At 41.8% G+C, this 18,256-nt stretch overlaps 1 protein-coding gene across 1 annotated transcript in view; it reads right to left on the bottom strand.

The window, feature by feature from the left end:
• Positions 1–5,379, bottom strand: part of LOC144699829 (E3 ubiquitin-protein ligase rnf213-alpha-like) — a 158,955-nt gene extending 153,576 nt beyond the window's left edge. Inside the window, exon 1 of the mRNA XM_078571116.1 lies at positions 4,975–5,379. The gene's annotated coding sequence lies outside the window, so the exon portion shown is untranslated. The remainder of the gene's footprint in view (positions 1–4,974) is intronic.
• Positions 5,380–18,256: the final 12,877 nt, after the last annotated feature.

Raw genomic sequence — 18,256 nt, 5'->3', positions numbered from 1 at the left:
GACTCCTTTCTCTTGTAAGATATGGCAGAATTCGAAACATAATAACTCATCAATCTAAACGCCCTATTAACCATAATGACCGATGCAGACTTTGAATGTAAAAACGCATCATTTTTCAAAAAATGGGTTTTGCCGCACAAAAATACAAACACAAATGCTGTCAATGAAACCTTTTCACATTGACAGAAAATCACAGACAGGAACTTTACATAAAAGAGCTAGAATGCAAAGCTTCATGGTGCAAACAAATAAAGCCTCTGAATTTGAACTTTGTCCCGATTAAATTCTATTATACTATGTGTGATTCACTCATTGGTTTACAGCAGCTAGTTTACAAAATTCCTCCTTGTGATTCCCTCATACAGTGAGCTCCCAGTCTCGGTGAGCAGTGCCACTGGTTTCTGCAAAGGTCAAAACAAGGAGAAAGGGCATACTAAAAAGAACAATGTCTCGCTCATAGCTCCTAGTGTACACTACAGAGAGCTTAGGACGATTTCAAGATTTAAACATGTTCCTTCAGAAATCCATTCAAAATTTGTTAGCAATGCTCTAAATAACAGATAATATAACTTCTATCTACAGTTCTGTTAGGCAGTATCAGAACCATAGGGGCTGAATGTTCACCTCAGCGTGTGACGTGAGCCCAACACGCACAAGTGTGAAATAGCGTGTGACAATGTCAGGTGAGCCTCCCGACAGCATCGTGAACTCGCGTGATGTTTCGGTCAGCAGACGCGCGCAGGAGTCAGCAACGCGCCCACAGATAATTAAGAGGGCTGCTAAGCCCGTCAATCGATTCATTAAATAGAACTTTTCCCTGCCCGTCCAGCCTTATGGTTGGCAGGCGGGTGAATAGGCCAAGCGGCCTTTCGATTTTTGAGGAAACCTCATCCATGGGCGGGATGAGATTTCCGATGTTAATTAAAAATACAATAAAAGTTTTCAGAACTCATTTGCAACATGTCCCTGCTCATGTGACAGGGTCACATGAGGGGAAATGTTTTCCTTATTTTTGAAAACTTTATTTTTCATGCCGAAGATCTTCAGCTCCCTGAGGCAGCTCTGTGCCTTCAGGGAGCTTTCCGTGTGCACAGCCGCGCGCATGGGCTGACTTCCGCACTCGTCCTCCTCCCTCCCCAACCAGGCAACGCTGAGCATTTCAGCGCACGATTCACGCTGGCTGGCAGTTAATTGGCCAGCCATCATGAAATCGCTTTCGGGGTCTGATCGCGTGCGGTGGACTGTTGTGCAGCCGCGTCTACCCACGAAGGGAAAATCCTCCCCATAGAAAAACTTGTACTTAATTACTAGCTTCAACAGCAACTTATATTTACCATTTTTAAAGTGATAAAGTATGCCAAAGTGCTTCACAGGGGCATTATAAAACAAGATATGACACTGAGCTATATAAGGAAATATTAGGACAAGTGACTAAAAGCTTGGTCAAAGAATCTGGTTTCAAGCAGCATCTTAAAAAAACGAAAGCTAGGTCGAGAGGCAGAGAAGTTTAGGGAAGCAGTTTCAAAACTTAGGGCCCACGTAGCTGAACGCAATGGTGCAGTGATTAAAATCGAGGATGCTCCAGAGCCAGAATTAGAGGAATGTAAATACCTTGGATGGAGGTAGGACTGGAGGAGATCACAGAGATAGGGAGGGGCGAGGTCACAGAGGTGTTTGAAAACAAGAATGACAATTTTAAAATCAAGATGATGCTTTAACCGAGAGCCTATGTAAGTGGTTGAGCACAGGGGTGATGGACAAATGAGATTTGGTGTGAGTTAAGATGTGAGCAGCAGAATCTTTGATGACCTCAAGCTAAAATGTGGGAGGTCACTAGGAGTACCATAGAGTAGTTAAGTCTGAATGTAACAAAGGTGTGAATAAGGGTTTCAGCAGCAGATCAGCTGAGGCAGGGGCGAAGTCAGGTGATATTACAGAGGTAGAAATGGGGGTCTTAGTGATGCAGCAGATATGTGGTTGGAAGCTCATCTCGGGTCAAATATGACACCAAGTTTGCAAACACTCTGGTTCAGACTGCTATCAAAGCGGTTCCACTTTAAGCCCACTGGCTCCCACAGCTACCTTGACTGCACTTCCTCCCACCCCATTTCCTATAAAGACTCTATTCCATTCTCCCGGTCTCTCCATCTCCGTCACATCTGTTCTGACAATGTCACCTTCCATACTAGCACTTCCAATATTTCTTTCATGGGATGTGGACGTCACTGGCAAGACCAGCACTTGCTGCCTGTCCCTAACTGTCCTTGAACTGAATGACTTGGTAGGCCATTTCAGAGGGCAGTTAAGAGTCAACCACATTGCTGTGTGTCTGGAGTCACATGTAGGTCACACCAGGTAAGGATGACAGATTTTCTTCCCTAAAGGGCATGAGTGAACCAGATGGGTTTCTACAACAATCAATGATAGTTTCATGATCACCATTACTGAGTCCAGCTTTATATTCCACATTTATTAACTGAATTCAAATTCCACCAGCTGCTACGGTGGGATTTGAACCTGTGACCCCAGAAGAATAACCTGGGCTTCTGGTTTACTAGTTCAGTGACATTTTCACTACACCACTATCTCCCACTATATTGGCAGGTCCGACCAACAGTGCCACGACCTCCACCATAGGTAGAGCAAAGAGACAGGTCCCCAATCCACCCAAGCCAGAACAGGAATTGAACTCATGCTGTTGGCACAATCTGATCCACACTAGCCGTCCAGCCAACCAAACCCCTAAGGGGTCTGAGTTGCTTTAGTAATATTCACTTTTACATGTATGTTGTGGTCCAGAGCTATGAATAGTGATGGCAAATTTACTTTCCATCACATGGCTGACCAGAATCTCTCCCGCTTTGCCACCTGCCATTGGCGTATTTACCAACCGATCCTCAACCTGTTTGGCCATGTTATGAACGCACCTTCCTTGGCCATCAAGTCCTGGAGTGGGACTTGGACCCAGAGCTCCCGGCTCAGAAGCAGGGATGCTACCCACTATGACACAAGACCTTCCTCCCTGCCTCTGTACTTGCTTAAAATCTGTTATATCTCTGACTTTTCCAGTTCTGAAGAATGGTCATTGAACAAAAATGTTAACTTTGTTTTTGTCTTCTTAGATACTGCCTGACCTGCTGAGTATTTTCTAAATTAATTCATAATTAATTTTAATTCATAAATGGGCCAGCATTTATTGCCCATCCCTAGTTGCCCTTGAGAAGGTGGTGGTGAGCTGTCGCCTTGAACTGCTGCAATCCATGTGGTGTGGGTACACCCACAGTGCTGTTAGGAAGGGAGTTCCAGGATTTTGACTCAACGACAAGTGAAGGAACGGCAATATAGTTCCAAGTCAGGATGGTGTGTGACTTGGAAGGGAACTTCCAGGTGGTGGTGTTCCCATCTATCTGCTGCCCTTGTCTTTCTAGGTGGCAGTGGTCGTGGGTTTGGAAGGTGCTGTCCAAGGAGCCTTGGTGAATTCCTGCAGTGCATCTTGTAGATGGTACACACTGCTGTACCATCCTGTATTTTCTGTTTACATTTTAAGATTTCCAGCATCTGCACTATTTTGGTTTTGTATCAAACGAGCACAATTGGCCAACATTATCTCAAACACTGGTAAACTGATCTGAATGCTATTGGATTACTCAAAATGGATGTTTAGTTTTGGCTCAGAAAATGAAAGTGAACAAAAGTTTCAATAAATCCTTGCTTCTCTTGTTACTGGTTCTGCCGAAGGGCCATGGAGGCTCGAAACGTTGACTGATTTCTTCTCCGCCGATGCTGCCAGACTTGCTGAGTTTTTCCAGGTAATTCTGTTTTTGTTTTGTTTTGGATTTCCAGCATCCGCAGTAGCTTTTAGCTTTTTGTTTTTATCTTTGGCTCAATTCATGCCAGCTTTGAATGTAGATTTATTGGGAAAGTTGCAACTCTTTGCACACGATGGATCTATGTGCACTGAAGAGAAAGTAGGCAGTTTAATACCACAAATGTGGCTCTGTTTTAATGAAAAGTTCTGGAGGTCTGAATTTAGCTTGTGTATTTTAAACTTTCTCCCTTGTTTTAAATTAGATTATGGACCATATAACACATTCCAGTCAACAGGGTGGGCAAGCACCTTCTTTTAAAGACTAAAATAAAAGCAAAATACGGTGGAAGCTGGAAATCTGAAATAAAAACAGAAAGTGTAGGAAATACTCAGCAGGTCTGGCAGTATCTGTGGAGAGGGAGAAGCAGAGTTAACGTTCTGGGTCCAATATGACTTCTTCAGAACTGCTGAAATGCAGAACTTCTGTTCTGAAGAAGTCATATTGGACTCAAAACGTTAACTCTGTTTCTCTCTCCACAGATGCTGCCAGGCCTACTGAGTTTTTCCAGCACATTGTTTTTACCTTCTTTTAAATACCCCTTTGCAGCTGGCCACTAAGAGATGCATTATGAATAAACATGAGAATCTAGTGACAGATCCTGCCATTTTCCCTTCTCCCCCCCCTCAGCCAATACAGGAAACCTGGATTTAGCCACACCTTTCCGAATTTGGAAATTCCCTGTGGAAATAAGCCATAAGGACGCCAGAATCTGCTTCCTTGCATTCTGTGGCGGTGCCATGTCATTGGCATACAGAAAAACAATCCCACACGCCCATCCTGACTTATTGAAGAACATTGAGAATTCTTCTGTGCATGATCCCACAGATCCAGCAGATTTTTACTTATGTGCACTGGCTCAAATCAACTACCTTCTCTCCAAACGATTGTTATTCTTTCTCTATTTCCTCCGATCTTTGCAATAAGACACATCAGACAGTTCCTCTCTACTTCACCCTATTTCCAACTCGACAGGAAAGATGCATTTACGTATTTTTTTAAAGAATCACGCAGCAGTTTTGCGTTGGGCAAGTAAAATATAAATAACATATTACTCACCAAGTGTTGATGAACTGGAATAGTTGCAATTATTTAACAACTCACTCACCCAGTCTTAGTTTAAGGATGCGGCAGCGCTTCTGGTTTAGCACTTGCCTGGCTCCATGTTTACCCAACAGAGTGATTTCGAGTCCCTCTTATCTTAGTGAAGCTGATTGGACTGTTTTATTTGACTGATGCCAGAATTGACCATACAGAAAGCGAGCCGTGGGCGCATTCACCAATCACCGCACAGAAAGGCGGGGTAACCATGAAGAGACGTCACCAAATTGAGGGTCGCTCGGAAAATAAAACCAACTATTTACATTTGGGAATACTTGACACGGTCAGAATGCACGAAAATAATATTCTCTCGCGCTAATCAATATCCTCCCTCATGATGTGTTCTTACTTTCAATTTCGGCTGCAGAGAAATAGGGTGTCAGCTGAGCTCACAAGTTTCGATTTCCCCAGTGTGAGAAACGAAACTTGTGTTTGACGATGAATATAGGGTTGCAAAATCAGGGCGGCAAATGTGATCAGAGTTTGTAAACAGATGCCAGGAATGTGGAAACTACCACAAACTAATCGAGTTCTTAACACAAGAAAAAGGACACATATGAAGTAAAACACAACACTAAAGACATCATCATACATTAGTTTAATCACTCAAGCGTGGAAGGCAAATCCACACCCATTTACCTGAGCTGGAGAGGTTGTGGCGATCGTTTACCTGTTTATAATAATAATACCCAGTTTTTGTCTGTCCGGACTGTTTAGGTCAGTTTAAGGGAAGTATCTGTTGGTGATTTCGCTGGGCACTGCCTGGCGTGCATGGTGGGCAGAATTTTACTCAACAAAAACAAAAATACCTGGAAAAAACTCAGCAGGTCTGACAGCATCTGGGAGAGGAACACAGTTAACATTTCGAGTCCGCATGACCCTTCATCGGAACTAAGGACGTAGAGAAATGAGGTGAAATATAAGCTGGTGGGGGGGGGGGGGGGTGAGACAGGTAGAGCTCGATAGGGGGCCAGTGATAGGTGGAGGCCAAGAAGAGATTGCCAAAGATGTCATAGACAAAAGGACAAAGGGGTGTTGACGGTGGTGATATTATCTAAGCAATGTGCTAATGGGGGCATTCAGGGTAGCAAGCAGGACAAGCCAGTGGCAGATGGCCCTAGGGGGGTGGGATGGGGGGAAGGGATCGAAATGGGTTAAAAGGTGGAGATAAAACAATAGATCGAAATAAATTTTAAAACAGATGGGAAAAGAAAAATATATTTGTAAAAAAATGATACATTCTTGGAAAAAGGGGGATCAGAAAGGGGGTGGGGATGGAGGAGAGAGTTCATGATCTGAAATTGTTGAACTCAATATTAAGTCCGGAAGACTGTAAAGTGCCCAGTTGGAAGATGAGGCACTGTTCCTCCAGTTTGCGTTGAGCTTCACTGGTACATTGCAGCAGGCCAAGGACCAACATGTGGGCATGAGAGCAGGGTGGTGTGTTGAAATGGCAAGCGACAGGGAGGTCTGGGTCATGCTTGTGGACAGAGGGAAGGTGTTCCGCAAGGCAGTCACCCAGTCTACATTTGGTCTCTCCAATGTAGAGGATTCTGCATTGGGAGCAGCGAATGCATTAGACTAAATTGAGGCAAGTACAAGTGAAGCGGTTGCATGGGAAGGTGCCATGGGAAAGGGTTGAGGTGTAGGGGTTGATGGAGGAGTGGACCAGGGTGTCCCGGAGGGAACGAACCTTGCAGAAAGCCACCGGGGGAGGGGTGAAGGGAAGATGTGTTTGGTGGTGGCATCATGCTCGAGTTGGCGGAAATGGCAGAGGATGATCCTTTGAACGCAGAGGCTGGTGGGGTGATAAGTGAGGACAAGGAGGAACCTATCATGGTTCTGGGAGGGAGAGGAAGGTGTGAGGACGGATGCGTGGGAGATGGGCCGGACACGCTTGAGGGCTCTGTCAACCACTGTGGGTGGAAAACCTCGGTTAAGGAAAAAGGAAGACATGTCAGAGGAACTGTTTCAGAAATGTTTGGCATCATCAGAACAGATGCGACGGAGATGAAGGAACTGAGAGAATGAGGTGGAGTCGTGACAGGAAACAGGGTGTGAGGAGCAGTAGTCGAGGTAGCTGAGTAGGCTTGTAATGAATATTGGTGGACAATCTATCACCAGAAATTGAGACGGAAAGGTCGAGAAAGGGAAAGGAAGTGTCAGTGATGGACCACGTGAAAATGGAGGGGTGGAAATTGGAAGAAAAATTAATAAATTTTTCCACATCCAGATGCGAGCATGAAGCGGCACCGAAGCAGTCATCGATGTACCGGGGAAAGAGTTGTAGGAGGGGGCCTGAGTAGGACTGGAACAATGAATGTTCCACATATCCATAGAGAAACAGGTATAACTGGGGCCCTGGCAGAATTTTACGCCAACGGGGTTTTATGGTCCCGCCATAGTAAATGGACTTTTGAATGGCTTGCCACATTTTATAGCCCTAAAATTTTGCCCTGTATGTGTGAAGGACTGGAGCATGTGACACATGTGTGGCTGCCAATGGCTGGCGGCAGGGTTTTGGGGGAGTGGGGTTGATGGGGAACGAAAACAGCAGAAGGTAAGCGGAGCCCAACAACAAAGTTACGCTGGCTGGAGAAATTGTTTTCATGAAGGATGGGATTGGGGATGGCATGAGAGGGATGGCAAGGGAAGGATGGAATTGGAGGGAGCAGGTGTCATGCGAGGATCAGATGATGGAATTGGTTAAGTGTGGCAAAGTGGCGGGAAAGATTCACTAGATTTGAAATAAAAAAATTTCAGACAAGCTGTCAGATGAATAAAAAGAATACATCAGTGTTAGTTCTATTGACGAAGCTGATGATTACAGTCTATACCCTCCAGAGTTTCTACACAGCCTAACCGTAATGGGCATGCCACCGCACAAACTTAGACTCAAGGAAGGAGCAGTTATAATGTTGCTATTAGACTTGAATCCTAAACAAGGACTTTGTCATGGAACATGACTGGTAGTTAGGAAGCTGTTTTCTTCAATGGTAGATGTTGAAGTTATAACAGGAAAGAAAATAAGAGTGGTTATTCCCTGAAAAATATTGGGCCCATCAGATGTAAACCTGCCTTTTCAACTCAGGAGAAAACAGTTTCCAATTAGCCTTTTATATCTTAAACAAGTCACAAGGCCACTCTTGACAACATTTGTAGTTACATTCTAGGACTCTTTGCACATGGACAGCTTAATATAGCTTTTTCCAGAGTGAGAAGTTTTAATTCTCTTCTGGTCTCTGGTAAAAGATTAACCAGAAATCCAGCATTTCAATAAGTACCACAATAAAGATACTAATTCGACCACAAAGGTTTTCTGGGTTTCCTTTTTATTCATTCATGGGATGTGGCATCACTGGCTAGGCCAACATTTATTGCCGATCTCTAGTTGCCTTTGAGAAGGTGGCGGTGAGTCAGCGCCTTGAACCGCTGCAGTCCATGCATTGCAGGAACACCCACAGTGCTATTAGGAAGGGAGTTCCAGGCTTTTGAACAAACAATAATGAAAGGATGCCAATATAGTTCCAAGTCAGGATGGTGTGTGACTTGGGTGAGAACGTGGAGGTGGTGGTGTTCCCATGCATCTGCTGCTCTTGTTCTTCTAGGTGGTAGAGGTCGTGGGTTTGGAAGGTGTTGTCGAAGGAGCCTTGGTCTCTGCTAATTTACAGTATTGCCAATGCCATAACACAAGACATTCCTTTCAATTAGTTTTAAAACTCCGACTTTTTATTTTAAATCAAGTAATTAAAAAAACAATTGAAATATCTCAAATTATTTCAATTCCACCTGTTAACAGTTGAATTTTCTATGGACAGACAACATACAAATTGACTTGGACCTGAAAAAATCATGAAATGGATAAATAATTGTAGTAGCCTCACTGTCACATTCACCCACCACAGGCTGACTTTGGCCAAAGTTTTATAGAGGAAATGCAAAAAGACATTCTTTGTGACATGAATCACCTGACCACAACAGCCATTTTGGGCATAAGGTGGGGAGTAGTTATCCACCTACATTCCCCTTTGCTTGTGATTGAAATGTAATAGGAAGTTATATTTGTTCTGAAGAAGAGTCATATGGACTCAAAACCCTAACTCTGTTTCTCTTTCCACAGATGCTGCCAGACCTGCTGAGTTTCTCCAGCATTTTCTGTTTCTTATATTTTAATGATTTTTTAAAAAAGTAAATTAATTGGTCACTGCTGTAGCATTGAGAGTTCTCTCTTGTTAACTCAACTTTACAAACACTGAGCTATCAATCTCAGGCATGTCCCCACAATGCAAATGCGATGATCTCCATGATCAAGTACCATTCTGACACAGACTCTCTCAGTTCATACATGAAGAATGGCTTCTTCATAGCCAAGGTCCCAATGGCCATGAAATCACACCAAGGTTGTTAGTATGTTCAGCGGTAATGGAGAAGGAAAAGACATACACATACATACTACATACACATGACGTCTTCCAAAATAGAGTATAGAAACACAGGAAAAAACTAAATTAACTCAACTGAAAAAATGGAGGCAGAAACAAACAACATACAGCAAAAAATTAACATAGTGAAGGCAGTTGAACAGTTAGAACACACAAAAGAAAGACTTATATTTCTGTAAGATTTTTCTAGGCCTCAGGAATTCCCAACTTGCTTTGCAGCCAATGACTACCTTCTGAAATGTACTCACTGCTGCACTTTAATGTAAGTTCCATTCAATCCACAGTTAATTTATTATGACTCACTTAATAATACATTTTGCACTGAAGACAGTATCTGTACATTAATGGGGAAATTTAACCTTAAACACTGAACATAAAGCAAACAGAATCCACTATATATTTATTTGTTACAGAAGAAACAGGCCACAAGTAATGTTACACTCAGTATTTACAATCGAAATATTGAGTCAAACACTGACATGAAAATAAAGAAGCATAAAGCAAAGAACAGGGAAATTGATCAAATTGTGAGAATATTTCTATGTTTTAAAAAAAATTTCAACCTAAACAGCAAATTGCATTCATGTGGTGTTTTTAATCACATGCCAGTTCTTTGAAAGACCTCTCTAACATTGTCTCACATCCAAGCTTTTTCCCCATAACTCTACAAATTGGCCCTCTTCAAGTACAGTACCAATTGCCTTGTGAACCTTCCTCGGGAATCTAATTCCACAAACCTTTCAGGTAGTACATTCCAGATCTTAACAACCTTCTGTGTGGAAAAGTCTCCTCATTTCTCCTTTAGTTTTTTTTGCCAATTATTTTAAACCTATGACCTTTGGTTTACTGACACACTTGTCAGATGTCGCAAATATCTAATTCACGGTTCATGTGTTTCAGAATATAACTCGTAGTTTGAGGAAATTAAAATTTCAAACAAGGGGTAAATGCAACATAAACAAGCTGGGAGATTATTACACTTAAAAGATCAGAATAGAAGAGATAGAGCTATTCAACAATCGGTGGAGAAACTTAAGTAACACATGACCTAACTGAAAACTTAACCTGAAAATGGAAACCAAAAAGAGAATCATAGAAAGGAAATCACCTTTCCAGTTTAAACAACACCTGAACCTGAGATTTGGAAACCAAAACTTCTGAGCAAATAAAAACTGGTTGAGGCTATATGATGGAATGCAGAGCCATGCAGGCTCAGTAGTAGTTGCAATTTGGACCTAGTGTGGTTTGCAGCTCATTAAGAGGTAGCCAAAGTAAATGATAGCTAGTTAGACATGTGCTGCAAGTAAAGCAAAAAACTATTTTTATCAGTTTCACCATGTGGAATGTGGGTGAGGCTTAATCTCACTTTGAATTTTGTGAGGGAATAGAAACTGGAAAATTGCCTATTTTAAAGCTAGTGGAAGAATCTACAGTGGGCCTCATAGTGTATTGTGACAAAAGAAAGCAATTAGCTGAATGAGCAGGGAAGTATTGAGAAGGCAAATCAGAACAAGGGACTGAGGTATCTGCAGTCAAGAAGTAGTTAATGAACGTCTTACCTCTGAGAATAACGGGAGCTGAGGAGAATTAAAGCCATCTCCAGAGGACTGTGGCATATTTATGGTGGTCCATACAAAAGTAAATAACTTTAAGATTGTATCTTATAAGGAAAAGGCTTTGGGGAAGTAAGGAGTGAAACTGAGTACATACCATACTTAGTTATAACTTAATATTAGGACTGCCAGTTTTGTTTGATTCTTTTGTATACACTAAAGTGTGTTTTTGTTTAAAAACATGAAATCGTGTGGCATGGTTTGGGTAAAATAAGGTGTCCGGATTTCTCATTAAACGTTAAGGGCCCCGAACCAAATCAAAACACACAGGAAACTCGCTCTATTAAAACCCCTCATAATTTGGAAGCACTCTACTGAGTTTCGCCTTAATCTTCTGTGAGTGAAGGATAACAACCCCAGTTTCTCCAACCTCAGCACAAAACTGAAGTCCCTCATCTCTGATATCATCCTGGTAAACCTCATCTGTACCCTCTCTACAGCTTTGACACACTTCCTAAGTTTGGTGCCTACAATTGTAAAGAATACCCCAGCTGAGGCCTAACCAATGATTTGTAACAGTTTAGGATGACTTCTTTGTTTTTGCATTCATTCAATGTCCCTATTTACAAATTCGAAGAACCCATACACTTTCTCAACCATCTTCCCAACTTACTCTGACACCTTCAAATATTTGTGAATATGCATCTGCAGGTTCCTATGCCCTTGCAGCCCCCTCAAAATAGTACCTCTTAGATTACACTGCCTCTCCATGTTGTTTCTTAATGCATCACTTCACACTTATCTGTATTAAATTACAACTGCCTTGTCTCTGTCCAATTCACCAGTCTGTCTATGTACCTTGACATCCAGAACTATCCTGCTCATTCCTTATTGCATTGCCAAGTTTTGTGTCATCCACAAACTTCAGAATTGTACACCCTATACTCAAATCCAGGTCATTTAGCTATAACAAGAAAAGCAATGGATTTAATATCAAAATCTTGGGAGGCGGTGGGGGGAACTCACCGTATAATTCTAGCCAGTCATAAAACTTTTCAGTTCCCCACGACTCTGTCTCCTATTCCTTAGCCAATTATGTACCCAAGATACCAATGTACCACCATTCCTTTAATGCCACGTGCATCTATTTTCCAAATAAGTCAGTCATATTGTACTTTATCAAATGCCTTTTGAAAGTCCATCTACTACAATACCTTCACCTACCTGTAGTTACTTCACCAAGGACACAATCAGTTTAGCCAGACATGATTCATCTTTAACAAATCCATGCTAGCTGTCCCTTATTAACCATTGCTTCACCAAGTGAGAATAAATTTTGCCCTTCACAGTGGACTCTACCACTTTTCCAACACTGTCATTAGACAGGCCCATGGCTACCAGGTTTATCCCTCTCCCATTTTTTGAACAGAGGTATAAAATTTGCAATTTCTATCTGTTCCCCTTAATATTTTGAAAACTACAATCAAAACACCCCCTAATCTTCTGAATCCAGTTTGGATTCTCCTAGCAATTGAACCCATGGAGCCCAGGTATCATTCTGGTAAATCTATACTGCACCCTCTCCAAGACCAATATATCCTTCCTAAAGGTGTGGTACCCAGAACTGCTCAGAATACTCCAAGCGTGGTCTAGCCAGGGCTTTGTGTAGCTGACTCATAACTCCTATTCCTCTGTATTCTAGTTCTCTAGCTATAAGGGTCAACATTCGATTCAACTTTTTAATTGTTTTCTGTACCTGTTCATGGTCGAGATACTAGGGCAGATGATCAAGAGGCTGGTTGAAAAAGGTAGGTTTTAAGGATTGTCTTAAATGTGGAAAGAGAAATAGAGAGGGAAAGAGACGTAGCAAGGGAATTTCAGAGATTGGGACTTTCGCACTTGAAGGCCCAGCCACCAGTGGTAGAGTGATTAAAATCAGAGATGCCCAAGAGGCCAGAATTGGTAAAATGCAGATATCTTGGAATGTTTAGGGATTGGAGGAGATTACAGATTAGATTAGGGAGGGGCAAGACTATAGAGGAATTTGAAAGCAAGAATGAGAATGTTAAAATCCATTTGTTGTTTAACTGTGAGCCAATGCGGGTGAGCGAGCACAGGGGTGATGGTTGAATGGAACTTGGTCTGAATTAAGATACAGGCAGCAGGGTTCTGGATGACCTCATGGTTATGGAGGGTAGAAACCAGGAGGCCAGCCAGGAGTGCAATGGAATGTTCAAGTCTAAAGGTAATTAAGCATGGACGAGGGTTTCAGCAGCAGATGAGCTGAGGGAAGGGAAGAGTCAGGCAATGTTATAGAGGTGGGATCAGGCATTCTTAGTGATGGCATAAATATGTGGTCAGACATTTATGTTGGGGTCAAATCTGACACCAAGATTGTGAGCAGTCTCAGTTACAAAAAATTACCAAGGACAGGGATGGAGTGGTGGCAAGGGAGTGGAGTTTATGTCGAGGACCAACAACAAATACTTTGGTCTTCCCAATATTTGATGGGAGAAAATTTCTGCCCATTCAGTACTAGACATCAGACAAGTAGTCTGACCATTTAGAGACAGTGAAGGGGTCAAGAGAGGTGGTGGTGAGGTAGAGCTTGATGTCATCTGCTTACATGTTTGTTACCCCAGAGGGCTGTGGATGTTCAGTTGACAAGTACTTTCAACCCTGAGATTGACAGATTTTTGGGCACTACAGGAATCGAGGGATTATAGGTACAAGGCAGGAAAGTGGAGCTGAGATAGAAGTTTAGCAATGGTCTTATTGAATGGCAGAGCAGGCTTGATGAGCATTATGGTCGACTGTGCTTCCTATTTCTTACATTGCTGAAAGAGAGGCATGTTGCCGAAGCTTTTCGTCTTGCATTCATCAGGACAAATGCAAGAATGCCATATTTCAAATGATCACAATGGTTTATACAACAGGAGAAAAGGATGCTGAATGGTTGGCAAGTTTACTCTGATTGGCCAAGACATCGTGATGGAGAAAGAAACAGGGAACTATCGGCTCCGCAAGTTCCCGAGTAATTCAAAAAAGACACAGGCTTGATCATATTCCTTTTGTTTGCAGAGAATGGATCCTTGCATATGAATGTATGTTGCTTCTGGCAAACTTCAATGAGTAATGTTATGAGCTTGATTGATTACCTTAAATTTGTTGTGATGTAGTTATTAGGACACTCAGGTTTGTTAAGCAAGTACTGCTCAGTGGCAGAATCACATCTAACAGTAGCCATCTTGTTTGAGGTTTAGCAAGAACAGGCTGGTTGACGATGATCTATATTCGGCCTGTTATAAACAAAATATTGCATCGCCATATTTTGTTTTAGTTTTAGATTAATTTGAAAGTAAGGTATGACTTTTCTGTAAAACAGACATTGCATTTTTCTTGGATATTTAGGGCATCAATTGTTACATATTTGCCAGTTCACTTGTTTCAATTTGTAGTGTGTTTAAAATGATACACTTCTTGAAATAAAACCTGTTTTAAAATAATGCATTTTGGGATAATTTAGATGTTGCAGCAAACAATTCTTATGTATTCTTCTTTATAACAAGCTCTTTCATTTTATAATCCAACTATTTCAATTATTTTAAATGCTTAAAAACATAACAAATATAACAAAAAGGCAAAACTAAAGGCTCTGTATCTGAATGTGTGTAGCATTCATAACAAAGTAAATGAATTGATATCACACATTAAAGTAATAAATATGATCTGATAGCCATTATGGAAACATGACTGCAGAATGACAAGGGTTGGGTCCTGAATATTGAGGGGTATATGACATTCAATAAGAATAGGAAGCTAGGTAAAGGTGGAGGGGTAGCACTGTTTATCAAGGATGGCATTGGTGCAATAATTAAAGATGAACTTGGTCCAGGAGATCAGCATGTAGGATCAGGTTGGGTGGAGATGAGGAATAGTATGGGAAAGGATTCACTGGTGGGAGTGGTCTACTATAAAGAAAAATTCTAAGGGGAGGGCCCACCATCCTTGGTTAACTAAAGAAGTTAAAGAAAGCATCAAACTTGAGGAAAAAGAATATAACTGCACAAAGATGAGTGGCAGGTCAGATGATTGGTCAGAATCTAAAGAAGGACATAGAATGAATAAAAGGTTAATCAGGAGAAATAAATTAGCATGAGAAGAAACTAGCTAGAAATGTAAAGATGGATAGCAAGAGTTTCTACAGGTATTTAAAAAGGAAAAGAGTAAGTAAAGTGAGTGTTGGTCCTCTAGAGAGTGACAGTGTGGAGTTAATAGTAGATAGTAAGGAAATTGTAGATGAAATGAACAAATATGCTTCTGTCTTCACTCTAGAGGATACAAAAAACATTCTAGTAATAGCTGTAAATCAAGAGGTGGAAGGGAGAGGGAACTTGGTGAAATGACAATCACAAGGAAGCAGTACTGAGCAAACTGTTGGAGCGTGGGCTGACAAGTCGCCAGGTCCTGATGGACTTCATCCTAGCATCTAAAAAGAGGCGACTAAGAGGCAGTAGAAGCATAGGTGTTAATTTTCCAAAATTCCCGAGATTCTGGAAAGGGTCCATCAGACTGGAAAGTAGCAGATATAACCCCTCTATTCAAAAGGGAGGGAGGCAGAAAACAGGAAACTATAGGCCAGTTAGCCTGATGTCTGCCATGGGGAAGGTGCCAGAATCGATCATTAAGGAGGTTACAGCTGGGCACTTAGAAAAACTCTAGGTAATCGGGAAGAGTCAGCATGGATTTGTGAAAGGGAAATCATGTTTGACCAATTTATTGGAGTTCTTTGAAGGAATAACGTGCACCGTGGATAAAGGGGAGTCTAGGTGTGCTGTATTTGGATTTCCAGAAGGCATTTGATAAGGTGCCACATCAAAGGATATTGTGGAAAGGTTGCAGGTGGATATAGATAGGTTAAGTGAGTGGGCAAAAATCTGGCAGATGGAGTATAATGTGGGAAAATGTGAAGTTGTTCATTTTGGCAGGAAGAATAAAAAAACAGTATTACTTAAACCGAGAATGGCTGCAGAATTCCGAGATGCAGAGGGATCTAGGTGTTCTAGTGCATGAGTCACAAAGTTAATATGCAGGTACAGCAAGTAATTAAGAAGACTAATGGAATGCTATTCTTTTTATGAGAGGAATTGAACATAAAAGTAAGGATGTTATGCTTCAGTTATACAATGGGGCATTGGTAAGACCACATCTCAAATATTGTTTGCAGCTTTGGTCTCCTTATTTAAGGAAGGATGTAAATGTGTCGGAGGTGGTTCAGAGGAGGTTTACTAAATTCCTTCTGAGGAAAGGTTAGACAGACTGGGCTTGTTTCCACTGGAGTTTAGAAGAGTGAGGGGTGACTTGATTGAAGTATATAAGATCCTGTTAAGTATGGACAAGGTGGATGTGGATGTTTCCTCTTGTGGATGAGTCCAGAGCTAGGAGGCACTGTTTTAAAATTATGATTCAACCTTTTAGGACAGAGATGAGCAGAACCCTCTCTCAGAGGAAGTCTGTTCAGAAGGCGGTGGAGGTGGGGTCATTGAATATTTTTAAGTCAGAGGTAGATAGATTCTTGTTAGGCAAGGGAATCAAAGGTAGATGTGGAATTCAAAACACAAACAGATCAGCTCTGGTCTTATGGAATGGCGGAGAAGGTTCAAGGGGCCGAATGTCATAGTTTTGCTCCTATTTCGTATGGTCATATGTTGGTCTGCACTCATTGCCAGCCAGCCGGTTAATAACGTGAGGCATTTCGCAACAGAGACAAGGAGGGCGACGAGTTTCACTTCATCCAAGTCTCTGTGGAATGTTGGTTCATAATGAGCAACGTCTCGGAAATGCCACTCGACCAGTTTAGTTCACCATGCTGGCATTTCTGAAGAGGGAATTCCCTTCAAACTTAATCATTTCATCAACGCGTCCATCGTAAGCGGCTTCTCCGGGGCCCCGGTGCTCAGCCTGAGCGGGGCCGATCGCACCGTCCGCTTCATCCACTTGGGATGGAACCGGAGTCGGGGAACGAACTTCCAGCTCGAATACCAGCAGCTGGTGTCATCTCCAAATTCAGAATAGATTTTCCATAGTTACTTTCCAAAAATGTTACATTCATTGTTGGCACTTTTATATGTGTATATAATGTAAAAAGTCCAGAAGAAAAATATTTCTATTGTTCTTTGGAGATCTAAATAACTTGTAATAAAAATATCTGAACAGATCAGTGTGCGAATCTCTTGATCACAGATTTCGGTGGTTGCAGGGGGATGAGGGACCTGGATTTTTGCTTTCTGGGGGCATTGATCGCGAAGTCAGTCTTTCAGATCGAGCAACTGTCTCAGGAAGCGAGCGGAGCGCAGGTCCTCATTTTAAATATACATCAAACTGATGTTAAATGTACAACAGATTCACAACTTTAACAGTAACAGACATAAAATGTAGATCCGATTGATAACTTTAACAGTAGCAGAAATACAACGTAGATCCGACTGACTACGTTGACAGTAGCGGAGATTCAACGTACGTTGACAACGTTGATAGTAGCAGAAATACAATGTTGGTAGACGACGTTCACAGTAGCAGAAATTCAATCTACCATGACAGCGTTAATGGTACGAAATACAACGTAGGTTGACGATATTGACAGTAGCAGAGATTCAACGTACATTGGCAACGTTAATTGCAGCAAACAGGAAACTTAGATCTGATCAACAATGTTAACGTTAGCAGAAATATAACGTATATCCGACTGACTACGTTGACAGTAGAAGAGCTTCAACGTACGGTGACAACGTTGGTAGTAGCCGAAATACAACAGTAAGAAGTACAACGAAGATTGACTACGTTAACAGGAGCAGAAATACAACTTTGATCCGGCAGTACAAGCCGAGGCGGATACCTCTGTATAGTTAAACATAAAAAGGATCAAAGAAAAATATATTTTCTGTTTATTGTTGCTAAATGTACATTTAAATAACTTTAATAAAAATATCTGAACACATCAGTGTGCGATTCTCTTGATCACAGACTCCCAGTGGTTGCAGGGGGGATGAGGGACCTGGAGTTTTGCTTCGTGGGGACATTGATCGCGAAGTCAGTCTTACAGATCGAGCAACTGTCTCAGGAAGCGAGCGGAGCGCAGGTCCTCATTTTAAATATACATCAAACTGATGTTAAATGTACAACAGATTCACAACTTTAACAGTAACAGACACGAAACATAGATCCGATTGACAGCGTTAGCAGAAATACAACGAAGGTCCGACTGACTACGTTGACGGTAGCAGAGATTCAACGC

This window comes from Cetorhinus maximus, chromosome 24, assembly GCF_964194155.1.
Source record: "Cetorhinus maximus chromosome 24, sCetMax3.hap1.1, whole genome shotgun sequence".
Classification (NCBI taxonomy): Eukaryota; Metazoa; Chordata; class Chondrichthyes; order Lamniformes; family Cetorhinidae; genus Cetorhinus; species Cetorhinus maximus.
Note: the sequence above shows the minus strand (reverse complement) of the source record. Positions and strands in the feature narration are given on the sequence as shown.